Source organism: Excalfactoria chinensis, chromosome 2 (assembly GCF_039878825.1).
Source record: "Excalfactoria chinensis isolate bCotChi1 chromosome 2, bCotChi1.hap2, whole genome shotgun sequence".
NCBI lineage: Eukaryota > Metazoa > Chordata > Aves > Galliformes > Phasianidae > Excalfactoria > Excalfactoria chinensis.
Window position 1 is genome coordinate 101,186,380 of NC_092826.1, and position 25,141 is coordinate 101,211,520.

Consider the following 25,141-nt stretch of genomic DNA (forward strand, 5'->3'; position numbering starts at 1 on the left):
CTAGACATTCATTAATTTTACAGCATATGTTACTTCCCATGTATTTTCCCCCTGTACTTGAGTAATCCATTACCAGCTTCCCAGCCTGCATGTAAGAACATTTGTTAATTCCAGGTTAGAGATTCTACAATAGCTGGATACAAACTGATACTTTAGGAGTTCTACAGCTCTATTCCAGATCACTTATTTCCAGATGCTTCATATTTACTACATTTTTTCAATCATATTAAGCAGAATTAAGACTGAGAGAATTGCAACTATGGCAGCACACTAAAAATAATTCTTCCACAAGTCTTTTGTCACATGGCACTAAATACTATCCTGTAAAGGACCTTGGCTTGATTCCTAGCCCTAACATAAGGGGGGGGGGGGGGGGGGGGGGAACAAAAAGAAAAGAAAAAAAAAAAAAAAAAAAAAAAGGGAAAGAAAAGGGTGATTCACATTTACCTTTCAACACTAAGCTGATGGCTAACAGAATAATGAATCTCTAAAGAGGAGAATGAAGCATCAGCACCATAGAACCTTGAGGGTAAAGACTTCAGAGTATACCTTCAGCACTACGATAAGAGTGACAAAGAAAAGGTAGAGAGAACAAAAGCAAGGTCAAGAAGCAGGCCAACACAAGCACGTATCAGAGAAAAGATCATACTAACTCTAAAATCACGTGTTCTTATATACATAAGATCTTAGGTCTAGAAGATAAAGTCTCTTAAGCAACATATTCATATATTCCAGAACAATTAAGGAAAATATATATACAGCAACTGAGAAAATATAGCATGAAATAAAACCAATCTAATTTAGGTGCTGTTAATATAGCCAGTGTCATTAATATCTTAGAAAGACTGTGAAAAATCAGTAATATACAGGGAAGAAAATCAAGAGTCAGGATTGTGTATTGGAATAAAAAATGTTCATGCGTGAACATCTCAAAGTATTTTGGTTTCTTTCTCCATTTTTTGCATAAAATTTTGGTTTTTGAACAAAACTTGAGATTACCATTGGTTGAACATTTAGTTTACTAAAGCAAACTAAGAGTGTACTAAAAAAATAATTTTTTTTCCATAATTTTTATGCAACATTTAAAGCCTTACCAGAAACATTGTTTATGAATGCAAACTAGAAACCAAAAATAACACCATCACATGTTGTTTAATCATTTTTAACACTGCACAAAACTATCTTAAACAGTTGTGGAACTATTTTTAATTTAGACATACGTATTTAAGGACAGGATTTATATATATATTGATATTAAATGTTACAAAACAAACAAACAAAAAAACCTGTTTTCAGAGCAAAAGATGTTGCTCTGATACACAGACATCTGGGTATCTCAGCTGGAAACAATAAAAGAAAAAAGTTGGAAGGGACATCATCTTTAAAGTTCTGGTCTACTGTAATAAACAGAAATCAGATAAGCAGCTTCATATGATGTATATGAATACTTCTGTATTATTATTTGAAACATTGGGAAAATACGGTTTTATATTTAAACAAATAGAGAGATTGAAAATAAAATCATTAGAAATTAAATTGCAAACAAACTAATAGTAAAGTATTTCTTTGAATTAACTGCTTGCATCTATAATATGCTTTTGCTTTCCCATGGAACTGTTATCAACATTTTCTAGGATTAAATTTGATTCACGGTCTCCTTCCATATTGGAAAGAAAAACTCTTTTTTGCACAACTTGAGGGACCTGTTGGAAGGAACAGTTGCTTCAATCTCCTTTTCCTTCTGCCCTTTCATTCTTAAGTGACTACATAAGAAGACATTTAAAAGTTAAATCATTAAGATTGCTTTAAGATGCCCTGCCCATGCTCAAAAGAAGGGATATGTACATGTATAATAGAGTGAATTATTTCCATTTTGAATTAAGCATGAACAAAAACAACAAAAAAATCTTCCAACACATGAACAAGACACTGAAGAATTCAGATCAATTCATTAACTTAGAGTTTGAATCCACTTCATGATATTTCTTACATTTTAATGGTTAATTACTATCTCCTGCAATATCTCCTGCACAGTTTTCTGCAATTAAACATCCCACCTCGCACATCTCCATTGGTGACAATTCACTATGTAAAATGCTGTCTCATGCTTGATCTTTCCTGATGATGAGCTGTATTCCAGTGTCAGCAAGGACTTGGGGCGGGAAAACATTAACTGCTCACATACAGCCTATGGTTTCATCAGCAATATAGGAGTAGTTCTAAATCATCAGATTTGCAGAGCAGTTCACTCTGGCCCTGCACCCTCCAGGCCCAAGCAATCATGGTATTTATGACTGGATTGGTCTCTGACCCAGATACAGTACTGATTATTGCAGCTTTCATTTGGCAGTAGTAATTCTGACCTACTGTGCTAATAATTTTGCTGTTGGGAACTAATTAACAACCAGAGTCTACACTCCCACTTTAACCTAGCTGTTAACAAGTTCATAACAAAATTTCAGTCAAGTCTCACTGTGCACTCATTAAACAGACACAGTTACATGTGTGTGCACACATGTACTGAAACAATGACTGCAGTCATACATAATTAGTGAAGTCATATTTTTAATAAATAAAATGTGCTACAGTGTATCCTATGATGTGTTTATCTTATCACTGACCAAGATAAGAGATAGAAGTGATTACATTTCTCTTGAGTATTTCATGCAGGTCAAAATAAGACAATTCAAATGAGGTTGAATGTGACGTACATGTGAGCTCAGTCCTCTGCAACACTTGTGTCAATACTACAAGAAATGCAAACTTAATTTTACCTGAGTATATGAGAAAATGAAAAAAAGGTTTATTACATTACCTCAGAGACATGAAATAAAACAATATACCTTGTTAATATCTTAATAGTGAAACTTCTAAAGGAACTAAATAGCGTAGATGCCTAGAGTGGAAAGTTGTCAGGATACCCTTTTAGTATACTGGGTCTCTTACATAACTCTGAAACAAGGTTTTCACCCATTTAAATATAGACAATACATTCTAGAATGAACAACAACCTGAGCTAATAATAAATTTCTGTGTGTTCTATATGCTCACAACATCAGCAACACATCAGTGAGATTCAGTCAGCAGTGAAAGCAGGAGAAGAAAATCACTGTTAACCATACCCTGATAAAACACTAACATTCAGGATAATCAAACAGAAAATAATCTTAATCTATTAAACCAATACTGGTTGAAGAAAACCATGCAGATTGATTGCTCTTCATTTCCCTTTGATTTTTTCTGATTCAGCATAGCAGTAGTAGTTAACACCACATGAACGTGTTAGGTTCTGCAACAGTAAAACAGCTTCAAAAAATAGCCTGTAAAAATTCATCTACAGACCACATTTTACCTGATCAATATCAACCAATCTTCCCTGAATAGAAACATCTGTTTCTGAAAGTATAGCTTTATGATACAACTAAGCAATTGGACATCATCAGTGAAGACTGAAGACAAGCCTGAAACTTTTACTTTGTTTGGTTCAGCACTTACAAACTGACACTCTGGGTGAAACTTAAAACAGTCTTGAACTCTACTGGTTTGTCTACACCAGACCCATCAATATCCCAGTTGGATACTTAGTTACAATGTGCACTTTTGCCTCTGAAAAAGAATGCTAGATTTACACTATCTTAAATCATGCTCTTTGACCTTTTCTGATTACCAGTGCCCACTCAACCTTCTCAAGATGAATGGTGGGTATCTTCATCCAAGACAGTTCATTCAGCAATCACAATATTTCCTATAAGTTAGATAAATTGAACGGTCACTTAACAGGGAGAAAGGCCAACATCAATTGCAGCAAAGGTCATTCATTCCAGTTATCACATACTGTATTAAATTGTCATCCAATCTGAACAGCAATTTCATCAATAACCCATCCAACTAGAATGACTGTGAATGTTAAAAACCATCCACTCACTCTATGATGGACACAAAGCAGTCAGGGAACTCCTGTGGCTCTGTAAAGCAACAATAGCAAAGTAAGGAAACACTGGTTCTCATGCATCAGCATGAGGGAGAAAGAAAGAAGACGACAGACTTGAAAACTTCTGTTATACAGTATAGCCTCCAATTGTTCTGTAAACACTAATCTGCACTACAAATGAAGAATAAAAATTCTTTCCATGAACCCCAGAGCTGGACTCTTACAAAAGAGCACGTGTCAAGTCATGCGAAACTTGACATCCTGAGAAAACAACAGTAAGATCATGATTCTAAACCACCTCCGTCTGAAGTGTTGTGGTTCAACACCAGCATCAGCTCAGAACCATGCAGTCAATCTCCTACCTTCCCCAAGTGGGATGAGGAGAAGAACTGGAATGAAAGCATGAGAACTTCTAGGTTCGAAAGCCAGCACAGTAGGTAAAGTGGAAGCTGTATGCGCAAAGCAAAGCAGGGAATTCATGCACATGAATTGTCCTAGGTAGACAAATGCCATTGTTCCCAAAGTTCCCCTTTCCTCCTTCTTTATCCCAGCTCGTATTGTCCAGCATAACACCATGTGATATGAACATCCCTTCAGTCAGTCCCAGGCATCTGTCCTGGTTCTGTCCATTCTCAGCTCCTTATGCACACTGAGCTCCTCACTGCAGGACAACATGAAAAGCTGAACAGACCAAGGTTCTGTGTAAGCACTGCTCAGCAGTAACTGAGACATCAGTGTATTAGCATCACTATCATCATAAAAAGTCTGTATCAGGGTATCATGAGAGCTTCTATAAAGAAAGCTAACTCTATTCTAGACAAAATCATGACAGTCATTCAGCTTGAAATTTTGCTGTCATAATATTTTGGGTGCTTTCATGGAAATAGGGAATAGCCTATTTTTCTTAGTCCTCCAAAGTCACTGGTCAGTTCTGCTGACTCTGCTTTCACAACAGAGTTTGATACATTAAAAGCAATAGAACATTAAATGAACATGATTACTATCCTACATTTACCACAGAAAAAATTCCATAATTATTTTGACTCCATAAAGAGAGTTTTTTGTAGTTTGTTTTGAAATACAAATAATTATTTCCACATGTGCAACTTAGCAAAATAAAAGCAAGTTCTATGATTTACAAAAAAGTCACAACACACTGTGCTTTTATTTAGCATACAAGGTTGCAAACATGTCATGGAATTTACACATTCAATATATCTAAGAATATATATATATATATATATACACACATATATATATACTTAGATCCCTCATGTTTTCAAGTAAATCATAACCTAATTTTCAGACAGTCCACTCTGCCAGCAAATCTGAAAGCAAATGCCTGAGCATTTATAGACAAAATCTATATAGTCTACTCAGGAATTTGCAGAGTAACATCTGGTGTTACATCCAATCAGGAAAGACAGGCAATACCATATGGCGTATATATTTTTTTCTTTTTTTACAGTACAAAACATTGAATATCCAGAATACCATACTTAAGGAGGTAGAAGAAGAGGGATGAAATCCATCCTTTGCTAATAATTGGTCTAAATTATTTATTCCTAGCATAGCCTCTCACCAGTAGTATTATGGTATAACAATCCTATTTGATTGTCATGTTTAAGTAAAGCAAAATGATTTACCATTGTTAAGTGCTTGTTTAGAGAAGATGGACCAAAAGGGCAGAAATAGAAGCTTACACTTTATGTAAACTCAGTATTTTACATTTAAGATCATGTTTTTCAAAACCCCTGAAATACTATTTTATATTGATTCACTTCAATGCTGTTATTTCTGCACAACAGAAATTAATCACAAATTTAAAGTTATACTTCCAAGCACAGAGTGTCAGCCAACATTCTTCTCTGAGATGAAAACAGCAGTAGAAGCTTTGAAGAAAGATAGATTACAAAAAAACATACAAACTTCAAAAACAGAACTCTTTTTTTCTTTCCAAAACACTCACAATCAGTGATGATAAAACTGAGATCCATGATTGAAAGCACAGCAGCATTAAAGAGGAAACACAGGGAAAAACTACAGGTTTGATCAGTAATACACTTTTTACAGTGAAACAGTTTTTATCAATTACTTAATAAATTTTCCTCACAACAAAGCACAAAATGCAGGCAGATTTCTAAAATCTGCAGTAAGAAAAGGTTACAGTTTAAAAGCAGAAGCTAGCAGCATCTGACAGATAGATATTTAGAGAGATCATTATTTTACCTCTGGATTCTGAGATGCAGTTATAACAACCTGTCATCAAATCAGCTGAATAAATGGCACAGTGCTCTGACACAAAGAGAGCACTGTATGAAAACAACACACTGATAAAGTAGCATTAGTAGTACTGCGAGTTTCACTTAAAACCAAGCCAAAGACTTTTAAAATAAAGGTACTGCGCTGACAACCATAACATATGTACTTCTCCAACAACAACCAAGAACCAAAGTCTTCTGCAGTTAACAACTTCATATGTATGAATAAAGGATATTTTAAATATATCTGTGACATTGTAAAAAATATTTCAAGACTGTATTTTTATGCACTTTGTTTCAAATTCTCATGAAGATGATTACAAGCAACGAAGAGACTACACAGTATCTAAGTTGAAAAGCCATATAAAACAATTACCACATTTAATACACTAAGAAGAAAAAAAAAATGTATAATTTGTTTTCTTGTTCTTAGGTGTTAAGATTTCCTTTTGTAACATCAGATTTATTAGTAATTATTTGAGCATCTCTTAAATGTTGTACAAGGTTATGACAGTGCTAGTTGTACTCTACAGCAGTTTTTACTGCGCCAGAGTGTTCTATCTTGCAACTGCAACAAACAGAGCAGAATCCATCTGTCCCACTGTTATTCCATAGCTAAGAATGAAATGGATAAATTCCAAACTTTCAGCTTGAATTTAGTGATTAAAGATTGAGTCTAGAGCCATCTGCTAAATTACAATAATCTGTTAGGATGTCAGAAATCCTGACAGTGAGAAACAGACAGCAAAGATCTTCCAGCAATGAAAACTGCATTAAATAATTCTAAAGCATCATAATGACATAAATACTTCCAAGAGACTACTTCTATTTAATCGCCAAAAAGTATTAAGATTACCTTAAAACAAAAGCACCAGACTGCACTGTTGAAGTGCATTTTTATAAATGTGTCAGTACTAAATAAACTTTTAATACTTCGAAAACTAAGAATCTCTTAATTGCACTGTCCTAAGTAGAAATACTGTGTATGTGTCCAACTGGGTCATCTAGTGCCTTGTAAGCAACATACAAAATATTTTATTAGCTATTTTGAATGGCAATACTGAAGAATTCACCTCACAGTTTGTATTATTCACAATGCCCTGTGGTAAAAACACTGCCTAACCTTTCATGTTGTACTGAAAAACTAAAGACGGACATTTATGGAACAAGCTTAAAATTGAACAAAAATAAGAAAAAAATAAATAAAAAAAAACCACCTTAATTATTCACAAAAAGTCATTGTACATGCATGGTCTTTAAAGTGGGTATTGTTATTATGCTGGTAGGAACAATTTCTTCATCTTTGCAAATGCCCGAGATTGATGCACTGTTATCAATACAGATAAAAGAAGAAGCTTGGAATCTACTAAATTGCCTTTGTCCTTGGCTGGCTACAATGAATTAAATTTTGGTTTGAAATCTTTTCCATTAAAGAGGTTTTAAAACAATAAATTTTTGTTTTGAAACTTTTCCTGAGACCAGTTATTTTTAAAACACACAAGATGTTCTCTTCTTCAAAAATGAAACAGCAATAAAATGCTCTCCCTAGATATAAAATCACAGTCAACAACAGATGCACAAAAGTCAGGTAGGCCAAACGATTCCAAAATGGCAGGTATTATAACTGAAAGAAAGTCTCAGCAATTTATTTTGCAAAATTCAGGAGTAAACTCCTTTTTGCCTGTACTGTAAAGAAACTTATATATATATATATATATATATATATATATATATATATATATATATATATATATATATATTTCATCTCAGTGGTGGTGAGGAACCACATGAGTAAACAAAGTCTTCATTACTTATTTTATATGGAAGACAATGGTCCTGAGAGATGGAAAAAGGAGACAGATATAGCTTAGGCACTTAAAACTACACAGTTCCTATGTAAAATCTTGAAGAATCAGCCAAAGCACAGTAACTATTGGAAGTAACAACAAATCTGTGTTAAAAACTCCCTGATGATGCAATGAAATAGTTAACAAGTAAAACAGCCCGCATTCCAAATGAAAAAAGAACATCAAAATATCTAAACTAATTCAGAATGTGTTTCTGTACATTTATCAAGCCTATCTACTAAAATTATGTTGTCATTATTGTGCAAAATGAGCTCTAGCAGACATTTATGCTTCTTGAGGATAAAGGAGTAATCTTTTCCAAAAACTATCCCAAAACAAGAGGATACAACGTGCCATTAAGCTACATTTCATCTTCTGCTTCTCTTTCTTTTAACATAGGGGATTATCTGCTGTTCCTCAACTGAAGCAAAAAGGCTAATGTAACTGTTGTACAACATTCTTCTGAGAATGAAATTAAATCAAGACAATATTTTAATTTTTTATTTTATTTTATTTTATTTTCTGAAGTAGTTTTTAGCATAGAGGTTAAATCATAGACAGCGGCCACAGTACTGGTCACTTTCTTAGAATATGTGTTATATAAATGAAAGCATCTAAGACAAATTCCTCTAACTCAAAGCGAAAAGAAAAGGGAAGTCCACAAGCTTCCAGAAAGGTGATCTACAGAGCACTCTTGCAGATAAAGGTAATGCCAGTAACACAAGGAGGACTAAAACTTTATGGAGGTTTCCACAATGTGAAAAGTTGCATCATAATATATTAAACCTATTCTGTATTAAACTTTAAACAATACACCAAAGAAGATCTCAGTGTATTGAAATCTGCAAAATATTAATAAAGTGATACTACAAAATACATGTTGAAGAAAAATGAAAGAAGACAAAACTTCAAAACTTTTGCATAAAATATGAATTGGAATGGGAAAAAAAAAAAAAAAAAAAAAAAAAAAAACACCAACATTTGGAGAATTCTCAGAGAAAGTACTTCTCCTGTTCCATCCACTTGATAGTAAACTGTTTGTATGCGTATATTTAAATATCAAACATTCATTTTCAATTTCAAATTAAAAAAAATCATAGTTAAATATATTCTCTGTAAATACCTAAGTATCACTATCAGGGAAAACAAGCTTGCTTATTATCTTCAACTCTGAGACATACAGCTCAGTTGTTGAGCGCTCACTAAAGTATTTACTTGAGTCATGCCATTCAAGACACAAGTAAAATTTTACTACTTTCTCAATTTAAAAAATCCCAAAGAAATGCACTGTTATTGTGTTCTTCATAATAAGAGGGAACATATTCACACCAGATGTCCAGTTAGAAAGATCCAAATTTGCCATTTCTTTTGATCAAAATCAAAAGGGAAAACTCACAGAATTATTAAATGAAATGAAAGTAGGAAAAAAAATAAATAAATTCTTGTACTTAAGGATTGTGTAGATGTCTGTCAAGTTTTGCTTATTCAGATTACACTAATAGTTCTTCACCTTCTTACACAGTGAGGAAAAAGATGTTGCCTCTTAATGTCATATATTTGATGATATCATGAGAACTACATGTGACAAGGTAGCTTGCAGCCTGGGAAGTAGAGCATAGCAAACCACTTTCAGCTTTATCAATTTCCTAATCTGGCATTCCAGGTCATCTGTAAGACCGCAGGCTCTACAAAATCAGTAAATGTCTTCTGAAGAACCAAATGTCTCTACAGAAAATTCAAATCAAGTTCCACATCACTTTCACGATATGACTGATGTTCAAAGTCTGCAACTTAAAAATTTAGAACACCATTACCAAAACAGTTCAGACTTTGCTCTGTAATTTCAGTTCCCCTTTGATACAAATTCTTAGATTTTGGCAGCACAAAGGGAAAAACAGTTCTCTTATTCTCCTATTTGAAATGTCATTAATACAAGATGACCAAAATCTGAACCACTATTTCTTGTTGCAAGTAGGGACCTATGGCTTCTTCTCCAGAATTCTGAGCAGTTACTGAATAGGCAGCTATGACCCAGGTCACAGGGACAAACATCTCAATATGGCATCCATTAACCTACTGAGAAAGAAAATGGATAGGATATGAAAAAGCAAACACACATCAGATGAGAAGATACGGTAATTACAAATACATTATTTCCACTAAAATAAAACAATTAAAAAAACAAACAAACAAAAAAACCCAAACAAACAAAAAAAAAAACCAACAGATTATACAGTTTTATTATATTTATTATAGAGTTTTTCATGACTTCAAATATTATACACAAAACCTGAATTTTAAAGAGCTAGCCTGAATATTTCATTTCTTATCTAACTATACTTCTTCACAACTGCACTGAATGATCTGCACTGCACCTAGCATTTAAAACATAGGCAATAGTCTGCATCACATCAAACTTACACTATATCATCGCAACCACTTCAAAGGAGTAAAGGACCTCCATTCCAATAGTAATGGAAAATCCTCAGTTGGAAGAGATCCAAAGATCTTTAAGTACAACTTCTGGCTCCACACAGTAGCATCCAAAATTCAATCTCAATGTGTGAGCGCACCATCCAAGAATTTCTTGAACTCTGACAGACTTTTTGCCATGATCACTGCCCTAGGGAGCCTGTTCCAGTGTCTGACCACTCTCAGTAAAGTGCCTAATGTAGATCTGTAGGTTGTTGTTTTTTTTTTTGGTTTGTTTTTCTTTTACTTTCTCCTCCTCCCAGTAGTTTTCCCATGAAAAATCCCCACTTCCTTTACTATGCCATTTTATTAAAGGGGTGATTAGCATTCAACTCTGTAATTGGGAAGTACATGTATCTGGGCAATGATCACACCTCAGAAGAAAGTAATTCTCAACCTGAAGTTAGAATAAGTCACATTAAAGCAACTAGGGGAACCATTATGTAAATGGCTGATACTGTGTTGTCTGGCACAACACTAATAGGTTGATTTATCAAGAAAGATTAGAGTTCACTAAGCACAGTTCAGCTAAGTGATAGCTAAGGGGCATGACAGATGACAAATACACTTCTTAAGGAATATAGCCATGAAGGGAAGAAGAGGATTACAGAAAAAGGCAAGTCAGCTATAAAACAGTGTGGCATGCAGACAGTAGTGTAGCCTTTCAGTTACAATGACAGAAACCCTACTGTTTAAAATATTTACAATAAAAGCAAAGCAGCGCTTGGGAAAGACATGGCAGATTGAGAAGAAAAAAGGGGAGAAAGGGTAATTATTCAGCCTCATTAAATTTTTCATCAGAAGCAGCAAACTATCATAGTTTGAACATTTCCTTTTTCATTAGAGAGCTTTTTAATATTGACATCCAACCAATTATGTTTAAACTAATTCCCAGAATACTGTGAAGATGTAGCTACTTTCAGAAGTTTCTCCAGATTAATGAACTGCATTATTTTTTCATTAGAAGCTGCAGTGTGCTCTGAGACGTACATAGTGGGGAACAAAAAAAAAAAAAAAAAAAAAAAAAAAAAAAAAAAAAAAAACCACCCTGAATAGAACGTATTCTCCAAAAAGCCCTTAGCTTTCTTAATGAGTTTCTTTCTTCAGGGAGCCTTCTTCATCTTTACTTTAAAAATTCAAAACCAAAAGCCACACTGCTACATCAAATGGATTCCTTGCTTATGACCGACTACAGCAAATTAGATGATTTCTGTGTCTATTAGCTCCAAACACAGGTAAAGTGATAGAAGACAAATCTTTTTTTTTTTTTAATTGCCATTCTATCTTTGGTGTTCTATGCTACAATTTAAGCTGTGTTCCCTCTGTAGGTTAAACAAGTTATCCAGCATTCTAAAAAATTAATAAACCCAAGTCACTGATAACTTGTTTCTTTTTAAATATTTACTCTGAAAAGGCAAATTAACAGAAAGGTAACTTATTGATTCATTACAAAGAAAGAAGGACATCTTTGTTTTATAGCTTCTTAATATATTTGGTCTTTCCAAAGCATACATCTCTCAAGCAGTAACATTAGCATCAAAGGCAAAGAGCATTCCTCTTAAACTGAGAAGAAACTGTAACACTAAATTGTGTTAGCAAATAATACAGGCATCCCATGAGTGAGGACATTTATATATTTTATCTCTTCCTTTTAATACTTTATCTTTTATTTAAGTTCCACCTTTTTTCATCTGAATTTGTTCTTATTTTATTTAATGAATGCCTACCTCCAGAAGGACTTCTAATTGCTCTAAAGGGATTATATAATGATTGGATTCATTGATAGTATGACAATAGTAAGCTTTGTAAATAATAACATATTTACTTGCTGAGAGAACAATATATTTTGAAATACATGAGCGCATATGGAAGATTGCCTTTAGATTCAAGAAGCAGGCTGCAATTCAAATAAATTAACATAAATCTTTGTCAGCAAAACAGACTTCAGTCGCAAGTTACCTATTAACTTCCTCAACAACAGCTCACACCCTAACAAGTATTTACGTATGATCAGTAACAGCATTTAAGTATATGGACACACATTCAGCTTTGTCTGTTTTAGTCTAATACTAAAGATTTCTCAATAGTATGAAAATAACTAATATATTACTTTTTAATTACATTGATGAAGACATTTTGAAATCAATAGATTTGGTTTGGTCATTTTTAAGATAGGTCTCTCCCGTTTGTACAGTAGTAGTTTTTAGTTCACTAAATTGTTACTTCATGCTTTTTTATGTGTAAAGGTTCAGAATAAGTGAATAACTAATAACAAACAACAACAGCAAAAAACAAACAAACAAAAAACTACAAAACAACAACAGCAACAAAGTTCTGAAAAATGTACAAAAAATGTACTTCTGTGTCCAAAAGGTAAAATCCTTACTACCCAACATTAGCTGCAGTTTATGAATCCCTCCGTAAGGGCCTTAACTTTCATGTTAAGAGAGAAACTAAGCAGTACACAGTTAAAGAGAAAATTAATATTTTCAAGGGAAGACACATATTATATAACATTCCCAGAGCAAAAACGTAAATTTCCTCTACAGAAACTATAAGAAAACAAAATGACAACACTTTAAAATAAACATTTTCTTACATCCACATAGCAAAATCATGAATTTAGAGTTATTTCCACCATATTTAATTGACAAGAAAAAACAGCTTAAATCTGTGTTATACAAGTGGAACCAATGCTCAGCTATAATCTGTACTTACATATACCCAGTAGAATGCAATATCACTAGCAAATATTTTAAGTCACCTCTAGAAATATATCATGGTAGCTGATGATACACTTTTTGGAGTTTCAGAGAAAACACTTTCGTGCAGCACAGCCCCTACGTTTCTCTTTTCTGCTCACTACAAAGACACAGTATAGAAAATAACCTGAAATTCTTAGTTTTATGGTTCAGGTGCCCAAGGTGCTCATGCTCATAAATCAGGTTGAAAAATGAAGGCCCACAAGCCATTCATCCGTGTCAAGTTAAAGACTACAAATCTTCCTTGTATGCTCAGCTGCTTTATCACTCTCCCTCTTCCTCTTTTTATGATCTCTTGCATGGCATCAAGCATATCTTACAGGAACAAGCTGGTGTTTCCAGTGATGCTGTCTATAAAGCACTGTTGACTGTGACTTTCGTTTGGGGTTACACTGACAACATTCAACTCTTCCTCTAAGTTATACTGAGCAGTAACAAAGCTAGAACTTCATAAAACAAGTTAGCGGTATATTAATGTTCTGTTTCTGTGAGTAGACGAGAATAGATTCAAGATGTGCTGCAGTTAGACTGAAGACTTAAATAACTCATTACATGTATTTTAAGGTAGTGTCATTGGATCCATACAACAATTGTTTCAGTCTGTCACACGCATCGGTACAAGTGCAAGCATGAGCACATACATGTGTATTGAATCATTTTCTCATGGCATTTCCAATAAAACAGCTTCATTAGAAAAAAGACATTTTATAACTAACATAAGTTATCTTTTCACACAGCAATTGTTTTCTTTTCTCAGCCTCTTGAGTTTCTTGACCACATAATTTCTGCATTAGACAGAAAGTAGCTGCTGATTGCTTGGTCCTGCTATTTATGTTTGTACTCCTCACTCACATAACTTCTTTCTTCCCTTTTCTCCAACCATCCTAATCTCTTGTATTTCATCCTTTTCTACTTGCACATGATAAATACGACACGTGCTCAGATGATAATATCTTAGGAACCGTACAGTAACAATACCAAAACACACAGCTCCCCTTAGAATAATCAAACATTCCTATTAAGCTCAAACAAGAGTTTCACTGCATGGATATAAGAAGGGATGACTGGCAAATTTGTCAGTGTGGAAATGTTAAGTAATATTTAAACACAAACCTATTTCTAGGAATGTTTTCTACTGATAATATCTTTCTGCCAACAATGCACATTGAAACTGTTAGGCAGACAAAACTGCATCCAAGATTTTTCATAACATTGTTTTCTCCTGAAAACAATTTTCTCTTCTATTATCTTGGGTATGACATCTTGGGTATCGGCTATTCAAAATACTTCTGTCCATTGAAGTTATTTGAATGTTCCATTACAATATTAATAATTTATCTTTGTATTTTTGTAAACAGCCTCTTTAACAAGTCTTAATTATATAATTCTGTATAAAGCTTTGGTTCATAGGAACACCAACAACTGAGGAGAACTGAATTGTGCTAGGCACTGTACAAACACACAAGTCATTATAAAACAATCTCTCTCTGTTCTGTTCTTTATTTCTCTAATGGCTTAGTGGTAAAATAGCTATTCCCCAGCACACATAGGGAGAGTTACATTATTGCTTAGTAATATAAACATTTCATTTTGTATAATACAGGAAGTAGAAAGTAACAATATCTCATTAAGAAATATCTCATTGGCTTAGTAGATGTCATCAATCTTTTAAAACGTTGGAGTATGCCTCATTACATTAGAAACCATTTCCAATTAATATCATTAAGAAAAAAACAAAAACAAACAAACAAAAAAAAAAAAAAGCAGTATAACGAATATATGCAAAAGTTATTATCTCCTTCAAAATACCTATGGAATACTCTTATCAGTATTTGAATGACTGAAAGCTGTCTGTTTCTGGGAGCACCATTCTCCACTTGGACAAGTCAATAAGGGCTGTGCCTAAGCACTGAGCTCACTCAAACACAACAGTTTTTCCCATTATATTTCTTTGACATAAAGATACCAAAACAACCTTGGGTACACACTCACACACAAAGTAAGCTCAAAAATCAGATAGTGTGGGCTAGTGACAACTTGAAAAATCATTCCAAAATGCACAGTGATAAATGATGCTGAGAGCCTACTGGTGTCTACAGTGAATGCAGCTGGATTTTGTGTGAAATGCCAGGCATAGACAATGCTGTATAGTATTTATATGGAAGTGGTAAATAAAGGAGCTTCCAGGGTAGTTTATGATAGTGGCAACAAAATAGTTTACATTAGCTTTTATTAGACTTGTATTCAGTTTAGCATACTAACTGAGAAAAGTTGAAATCTTATTAAAAGTGATCCCTTGGCTTTTCTCACAGGAAAACTAGGTTCAACAGTAACAAGAACAACAACAAATAAAAAAGCTTTTATAAATTGATAAGATTTTTGAAGGCTTCAGAATATTTCTCTTCTCTAATTCTTCCATTCTTTTAGTAACTCTCCACATTTTTACTGCCTCATTAGACAGAAATAGATTTAAAAAAAAAAAAATAATAAAAAATCCATAAATAAAATCCCAAGTCAATACTGCTGTTCTTTCAACTTTAGCCTATGCCATTCCATTACCTCCTCTGTGGCACCACACAGAACAACTGGATCTTCAAAATTATGACAGAATGAGTTCAAACACGTCTTTACCGACTAAAGTAATGCACAATTTATTTATTTTTCCCCACCTTCACAAATGTAAGGAAGAGAAACAAAAGAGAAACAAATATTTTGACAAAACAGAAATCCAGAACAGGGCTTCTGACAGCCTGGGAGTGGAAGATCTCTGTCTCCCAAGGCCTAGAGGTCTTCTTTGCAAATAGAAAACATACCATGGAGGAAAAGAAAAGGAAACAAGCAACCAACATATAATGAAGAAAGTTGATGTAAAGGACATCCAATAAACAAAATAAATGTATTACCTGTACACTAGAAATTCTCAGCTAACTGAACACACAATTTAATGTATACCATGAGAAATGTTACATTGGAATATAAATTACTACTTGTCTTTGAGAATGTTAACCTTTATATCATGTGAATAGTGCTTTTTGTTAAATATGGACTTATGATGTTACAAGATAAACACTTCTGTCATCAGAACAAATGAGTGGATAAACAGTACGAAAAGAGCACACCAAGAAGAGTTGGGAACTGTAAAACTAAGTTCTTGTCTATAAGACATTAAAAAAAAAAAATAAATAAAAAAAATTGCAGTTTATGAGGTCTCTCTTATTTCAGTGTCCTCAGATGCTGAGGGATTTGGCATATCCAGTTAGCATAAGCATTCCAGGGTACCTAATAAAAGCATTCCATTCTCAGCTCAAACACCCTCAGCTGCTACTACAACATGACCCACTACCATTTTGTACATTCCTGTCCACTTCAAAATGCTGTCCTACAACTAAAGTAGATCATTAGCCCAGAGTATATGACTTACATAAACAATAGTATCAATCATATTTCAGATACTGAAAAGTAATGGCATAAGAAAATAATCATGCAGGGTATTTTTTCACTTATTTATTTTTACCCAGGCATATGAATATTTACCCTGATTGTGTTAAATAATGACAGACTCATAAAAATATTTCTTAAAAAAATTAACGATGTTTTTTCATGAGTTCTCTGACAAACACTTCATTGTGAGACTGCACTGAAAACCTTTCACATTGTTCAGACTTGTTACCTGTATTGCATAATTTGTTGAATTAGAAATTTGAAGGAATATTTTATAAATGAAGGAATAAAGAATAAGATGATGAACATTTTTAATCAAAGTGAATATTTTCTTATTCAGGTCATAGACAGACAACCACGCACTCAGCCCTTGGCCAAATAAGAGTATGAATTTATACAGGACATATATAACCAACCCTTAACAACACTGAGTCTAGGAGGATCATTTATATTTAAGTCAATTTTGCATCTTTGTCACTTCGTGTTTAAACAATTTTTCTTCTTTAAAAAGCAGATAATCACCCATCCCTGGAGTAGTTCAAGGCCATGCTGGGCAGCCTGATCTAGTGGGTGGCAATCCTGCTCACAGCAGGGGGTTGGAACTAGAAGACCTTTGAAGTCCCATCCAACTATGATTTGCCAAAGCACAACTTTAATAAAAGCAGCACCTATCTTACTCTGTATTCAGAAGCAACAATCAGCAAGATAAAATCCTCAAATCACATTTTACATTGATATTTTAAAAATTCTGACTCTTTTCATCCTCATGGATGCGTAGGCAACAGATCAAATTCATAATACATTAAACTAGAGCTCTATTTTCCACTGAATAGGTCCTCATTGCCTTCTTTCATCCTTAAAAGGACACAATGTGAACTCATTTTCTGTCAGTCAGGACTTAAGTTAAAGCATCTTTCCTCATTCACTATTTCCCTGAGACTCCACATCTAATCTGTCTCTTCAGATCATTTCTTCATAATCTCTTTAAAATCAAGAGTTTCCTACTTACTGACATGAGCTTATCCGTCCCTCATCTCAAGCTGCAATTACTGCAAAAATCTTTACTGTGATCTTGAACTTAAAAAAAAAAAAAAAAAAAGTGCTGAAACAGATGGGGATATTTTGTGCTACTTGGTGGAGGATTTTTGGCAAACAGGCTGACATAACCTTTGAAAAGTAAGCACTTTAACCAGAGAGCTATTAGATAGTTCTCTCCCTCCTCCTTTGTTATCATGCCTGTCTACATGTATTTAGGTACATTCCAAAATGCCTACTAGGCTGAACACCTAGGAATTACTACTGCCCACACTCAGGCATTAACATGATCTAGGAACACTCAGGCAAAAACACATACAATCATAGGGACATAAGGAAAATGAATTAAGGATATTTATTCAGTGAAGTTCATGTATATTAGCAATCAGTGAAGTTCATGTATATTAGCAATCAGTGGTGCTAGATGAGGAAGCAGTGAAGGAACATGATGTGGTCTTAAGATCGAGGACATCTTGAAAAAAAGAAAGAACTGTCTTTAGGGTCTTCAGGTGAAGTAGAATGCTTTTACACAGTTCTCTTCCCAAGAGGATGGAGCCCAAAAGAGTCCAAGTAGAGATGTGACTGCTTTAAAAAAAGCTCAGAAAGAGCTTAAGGAGAGCCCTTGGCCTGGAGGACTTCAAATAACTTTCTAGTCCCACTAGAAGCCACTTGGCTCACTGGGCCACAAATCTCCCTCGAGAACTTATTCAGTATCCAGATCACCTCCTTGCCTCTGAATTTCCATTGCCTTCCACTTTGAGCAACTTAATACCTCATGATCTGTTCTTACATAGAATCATAAAATTGCTCAGGTTGGAAAAGACCTAAAAGATCAAGTCCCACTGCAACCTAACCATGCTACCATAACTCTAACAGCTCTCTCCTAAATCAGTTCTAGATTTATAAGTGTTCTCTGGACTGAGACTTTTTGCCTTTCATTCTAAAAAGGCACTGTTATTCATTAAAAATATATTTAAAGTTTTACCTTAGTTTGTTAAAGGGAAATGGGAAATAGCCAAAAGCAATTATTATGCAGTAGGTGAAGTCTTTGTGATTACACAATTGCAGACAGACCAAATAATTCAGCAGATTTATGCTACCAGGAACTTGATCAGTAGTGTTTAGAAAGTCAGTGATGGCAAAGGTATTACCTCCTGGATTTTATCTTATGACTTATTTTATCCAAGAGATATCAACTCAATGCTGCATCTTCCACTTGAAAAGCATAACATGCATTACTTCCTTCAAACTGTCAGAAGCAGCAGTTTTACAGTGTGATCGAACCTTGATGATTTTGTGCAGCTCTTCAGTAATTATATTAGTACCTGTAGGCAGGCAACACACCCAGCGGTGACAGCACATCACAGATCACAGCAGCAGCTGATTTAACAAAAAGAAATGAAGCACAGGGTATAAACAAAGAATTTTGATGTAGCTAGAAATGCTTATGGTTAGTCAGTTTCATGTAGAAAATGCATATGCATGGTCTGCATCATGAAATAAAAAACAAGAAAAATATACAACCTTGTTTTCAAGGAGTGACAACGATGGCAGTCATTATTTAGGAATTATTACTTCTTACTTCTGTGCTCCAAAAGTAATGCCTCCTATTTATTTTCACAAAAACTACAGTAGGTACAAAAGAGCACAATAATATTATTTGATAGAGCAAATTCTCAGCTACAAAACATTATTTTTAACATTATCACCACCACTACCTATGTATTTGCATCAGCAATAAACAAGAGCCTGCATGTCACACTCATAAAAATCTGCATCAGTGGAGGTGAGCCACTGTTTCACAGCTGCTATGACAGCATCATTGGTAAGAAAATGTTGCCCTCACAGTCTATCTTCCATCAAATCAAACTTCAAAGTCAGAAGGTGCCAAATACAAACCATATGGTGGATACCGAAGCACAGCCCGGTCAAGATTGGCAACATGCTCCAGTCTTCCAATTGGTATGGTACCTGTGATTCTGTGCGATTTTTTTCTAGCCTGACGCTGGAAGTTAAAGACTTCTGTTTAATCAGCACTGCTATGTAGCAGTCAGAGTTGATGGTTTGTCGAAATCCCAGGAAATACAGAAGAATCATCCTTTTCTTAAAGCATACACCATTTTACCCACTGAGGACAACATCTTAACCATTTTAATCAATGAGGAATTCACATTCTTGCCTCTCCACAGACCATCACTTTGACTTCAGCTCAAAATGGTGACACAATGTCTCATGTTTACAGGACCCACCTGCTGCTAACTTTGATATATTGCAAAGTTGCCACCATCCTTTTCAATGCACTGAAACAAATATCCAGATCCACAGACAGTTTCCTAGTTGTAATCCACCAATTTGCATGGATGAGCAGAACAAGACATTCTTCATTTTGTGGTGCAACTGCTGTGTATCTCCATCTGTAACGTGGTTTGTTTTTTATGTTGCTGTCACCACCCATCACCTCATTGAGCTCATATCCACTGTTTGGTCCCCGCAAACATTCAGTGAGCATTGATGAATGTTAATAGGTTCTGGTTTTTGTTCATGGAGTAATACAGTCCTATACCTTTGCTTCATACATACTTCCAGCACCATTTTGTCAGACTGTTCCTCTGCTGCCATCCATCACACAGCAACAAAATGTTGCCTCTACTGCCATACCAGCAACATCCACTTCTAACACAATTCTAACATCAAAATATTAGTCTATGGTCATATAGTCATATTCTTGAATATGAAAATAACATAATGAAAATGAATGATCCAATTTAATAGAAATTAACATGGTACTTTTTAATGAATTAGGGTACAGAGATATTTTTTCTTTTTCTAATGCATACAGTGTTCTTCAAAGCTTTGTAAGGGTTAGGGTACAATAAGAATTTAATTTGAAATATTTCAGGAATCCATAGAAGTCCAAAACAGCAATGAACCTAACCAAACAACTAATTACAAATCATTCAGCTCTGAGAGGTGCAACCACTGATGAACAAAACAGGTCATCCCACTCAAGCAGGGGTTCCAAATGATCTAGAGAAAGAATCTCTATTTTGAAACAGACCATTTGATTATTAACACATAGATCACAAATGATCAAGTGTTCTTGGCCCACAACAAATATTTAAAATAAAGATGTAATTCAAAGTGTTTTACCATAACATTCTTAATCTTTCATGCCTCATGAAATTTCCCATCATGCTTACAGCCTTTCTACATTTGACTTGTATGCAAAGTTATGTAATACCCACAAATGCCTGAATTATTAAGATACTCTTTTAACATTTATATTTATTTGCTAAAACTTTGAGTACTACTGTTGTTACACTGAAGATGTAGTCAGAAGTAATTGAAAACATAGAATAATAGAATTACCCAGGTTGGAAAAGACCTTGAAGATCACCAAGTCCAACCACAGCCTAATCATAGTACCCTAACTCTAACAATCATAATCATATCCCTGAGCACCATATCCAAACAGCTCTTAAACACATCCAGGGAAAACATAATGCAAAGGAACATCTTAAATCCTTCCCACAAGTGTACTCTCACTTTTTTGTTGTTGTTGTTTTCCTAAATTTGCACACCATAATTTTCAGGAAATTCAGACGGTGTCAATTCACATATCCCTTAATAGACAGCTCAATGTCCTGGCTGATAAATGTTTTCCAACTTCATAACTTCAGTGTTCAATGATGTCTGTCTACCTCACATCAGGGAAACCACCACCTCTCAATACAGTAAATTCTGTTAAATGAGTATTTAAGAACTGCTATTCTCTACATCAAGCAGACACAGCAGCTCAGATCTGCAATCTGAATGTTTCTTCATCTTCCTGTACAATATTTTGCACTGTTGAAAACTTTGCTTTGGTTTATTATAATGGAACCAGATGGTTTTGCCCAGTGAAAAGGAAAATTAATCCAGCTGTGTATTTCTATCTGAAGAAAATGCACAGCATGGGATGCAAACATTTGGTAAGAAACCTGAAGTTTAAAGACTTGCAACAGTGATCAACTATATCCATCTAAATGTCATGCAGTACACTGGAGGTCCACTAACACACCGTAATTCCAGCATAAATATGCAAAAGCAAATACTCATTCTCAGTGCTCAAGATTTTGAGAATTTATTCAATTTGGCTTCAGTTGGAAAAGTCGAAGTGATAGTGATGGCACTCATATTGTTAAACGGTGGAGACTAGAAGGGACCTCTGGAAATCAGTTGGTCTAACCTCTCTTCTCATAGCAGATTGCTTACAATACTGTCCACACTGAACTGAAGATCAGTAAACCATAAAAGCATTAATATGAACTTTGCAGCATTCCTTGGAATTTTATAGTAGTAGATAGGAGAACAGCAGTAGATTGAACAATCCTCAGGGGTTATGACTCTAAATTCCAAAGTGCAGAGAACAGTCCCACATCTCCTCCACAATCCTAAAATCCAGTATCAGGAAACTATACCAGGTATCATAATTGCTATTTCATAAGAGAAGGAATCTCCAGCTCAAACCTCATGACATATGCAGATTATTTTCTGAGGCATTCTTAACACACTGCAATAAGCTGGTACAGAAAACACAGAGTAGCATACACTATGACACAAAATCAGCATGTTTCGCAATAAGTGGACACAGTTCACAGAATCACAAGGGTTGGAAGGGAGCTCTGGAGACCATCTAGTCCAACTCCCTGCTTAAGCAGGTTTATTATAGTAGGCAGCAGAGGAATGCCTTTGGATGGGTTCTGAATATCTCCAGAGAAGACCTTACAACCTCACTGGGCAGCCTTTTCCAGTGCTCTATCAACCACAGAGTAAATAAGTTTCTCCTCATGTTCACATGGAACTTCCTGTGTTCCAGTTTGTGCCCATTTCTCCTTGTTCTGTTTCTGGGATCCACTTAAAGGTGCCTGGCTTCATCCACTTGGCTCCCAGACATTATTTATTTATTAGCATTGACAGATCCCCTCTCAGTCGTCTCTTCTCCAGGCTGAACAGTCTTAGGTCTCTCAGCCATACCTCAAAAGGGAGGTACTCCAACCCCCTTTGGCTTTCTACTAGACTTTCTCTAGATTTTCCCTGTCTTTCTTGAACTGAGGAGCCCAGAACTGCACACAGTACTCAGTACTTCAGTAATAATATGTACCAAAAGGCATACACACACACACACATATATATATAAATTAAAAATAAATAAAATCTGATTTACTAGACACAATCTTAGCCACACATTTGTGACTTATGTTGCATTCACAGAAAGAAAAGTTAATACTGTCTCAGTTGGATGAGCTCAGTACTGCTCAATCCAGTTTTATATCACCTCCTCTGATACTTCAATTGAAATTTCAACACTTTGTGCTAGATATCCCCTCAGATCACTGATGAACTGTTGTCCTAGTTCTATTTCTAGAACCTCCCCACAAAGACAAGGGGACAAAAAAGAATCAGTAATATCCAACTAAATATACTTACTATACCAACTATACCAGGGAAATGAGAGAGAGATCAGAGACCATGACAGTAACAAACAACTTTACCAGGCTGAAAGGATACTTTATCAATAATTCTAAATACATGGCAACGTCTAGTTCTCCCCAGGAGGAACACAGATAACCCCTAAAAGCAACAAGGTTGCAATCAAGTGAAGTGGTATATTGCTTTATTATAAGCAAAAGCTTATCATATGACACAAGAAAGTCCAAATACTTCCTACTGGATGTTTTGTTTCCTCTCTTATTCCTGATCAAGCATAAGACTAATTTAATAAAATACAGGAAATTGAAAAGCAATACATTGTATTAAAAAGTCAATTTCTGCACAAAGATAGCCTATATTCATCAGACAAATCTACTTGTAAGAATTCCCTCAGTGTAAATGAGAAGTACACAGCAAATGTAAAAGGTTTTTTTTTTTTTCCTTGGTTTTTTTTTTTCTTTTTTTTTTTTTCCTTTTTTTGGCACAAAGGAATAGCCAAGAAAGAGTGCAAAGCTTTAATTAGGCTGCTAATGCACTACCTTATTCACTCTATCTTGTCATTCACTGTTACAAAAGAACCACTCTGACTTGTTTTTCATCATATTATTGTCAAATCACTGAGGTTAAGATATTAAAAAATAAACAGTGAATATTTTTATACTATTCCTTACTATAGATTAAACAGAGCAGAGAGGTCACAGAAAGGAGTGCTTAAAAGGACAAACTAGCTGCTCACTAGACAAAGTAATTATATCATACTTCTAAACAAAAGTTCTTAAGAGAAAAAACTTGGAGGAAACAAAAACTCAAAAAAATCCAGTTTTCTCCTGGTTTCACTGACTTCAGAGCACATGTGTTCTAAGCAAAGTAAACACAGCAACTCCATAGCAGACTGGGAGTTCATTTTCATAACTGCTGGTTAACTATAGTTACCATACTCAAACTGTCTTATTATTAGCATCTTTAAATATGATCTACTCAATGGAGACAATAACATTCTGGAGTTTATTCTCCAAATGCCTAACAACTTGATTAAATGCAAAACTCTACTGTTATTACAACATTTTCCTATAAACTTTTGCACCTATTTTCTCTCTTTTTTAAGTGCATATCAAGTATTTAAAAAATCTGTAATGGAAACAAACTATGTTTGGAATTTTTCAATGGTTCAAGAAAAAGAGAAGGAAAAAAGAAAGGTCATCAGTATGATTGTGCTACTCATTTTTCAGAAGGAAGTGAAAGTTGCAAAGGATTCTCCCTTCCTCAAATTTCTCTTTCTAGCATTATTGGAAAGCCTGTCTTCTTGTTTAAATGAATTCCCTTTTAATCCTTTGCTTGAGCTGCTGTATGGATAGAGCCTCTTAAAATATTCAGGATATTGCTGTGATTGTGAATTGATCTGTTTTTGTGGCAGAAGGCTCCATCCAGGAAAGAGAACATCTTCTCAAAGTTGTTTTTCAAAGAAATTTGGACTCCTTTACTGTCTTATTATTAATTAATAGAAAAGCAAATTTAAAACAAATGTCTGCTTTTGGGATTGGCTTATTGCTGTCAGCATACAGGGAAAAAAGCCAACTGCCAAGCCAATGTGAAATACTAACCGGCTTGAATGTTTTCCATTTCCTAAAGGAGATTTGGAATCTTACACAGGAGCTAACACAATACTGGGGAACTAAAATGCAAATATTCCTCCATGTTAAGATTCTGAATTAGTTTAATACACTGATAGACAAAAGACAGACTTAATTAATTTTTAAAGCAAAGTTAAAGTTGAAACAGCATTACAACTGCAATCTTTAAAACATACATGTAATTTATCAGCACCAGAGTAAAGGAAACTGTCAATCTAGCATGGTGCTGAATCCACATAGCCTGTTTGTCTTTGGCTCTTTAGTTATGAGATCTGGCATCAGTTGGATT

General features: G+C 34.6%; 1 protein-coding gene across 1 annotated transcript in view; it reads right to left on the minus strand.

Annotated features, from left to right (window-relative positions):
• The window catches only part of THSD7A (thrombospondin type 1 domain containing 7A), a 261,280-nt gene that overhangs the window by 169,723 nt on the left and 66,416 nt on the right, over positions 1-25,141 (minus strand). The gene's annotated exons all lie outside the window — the stretch shown is intronic.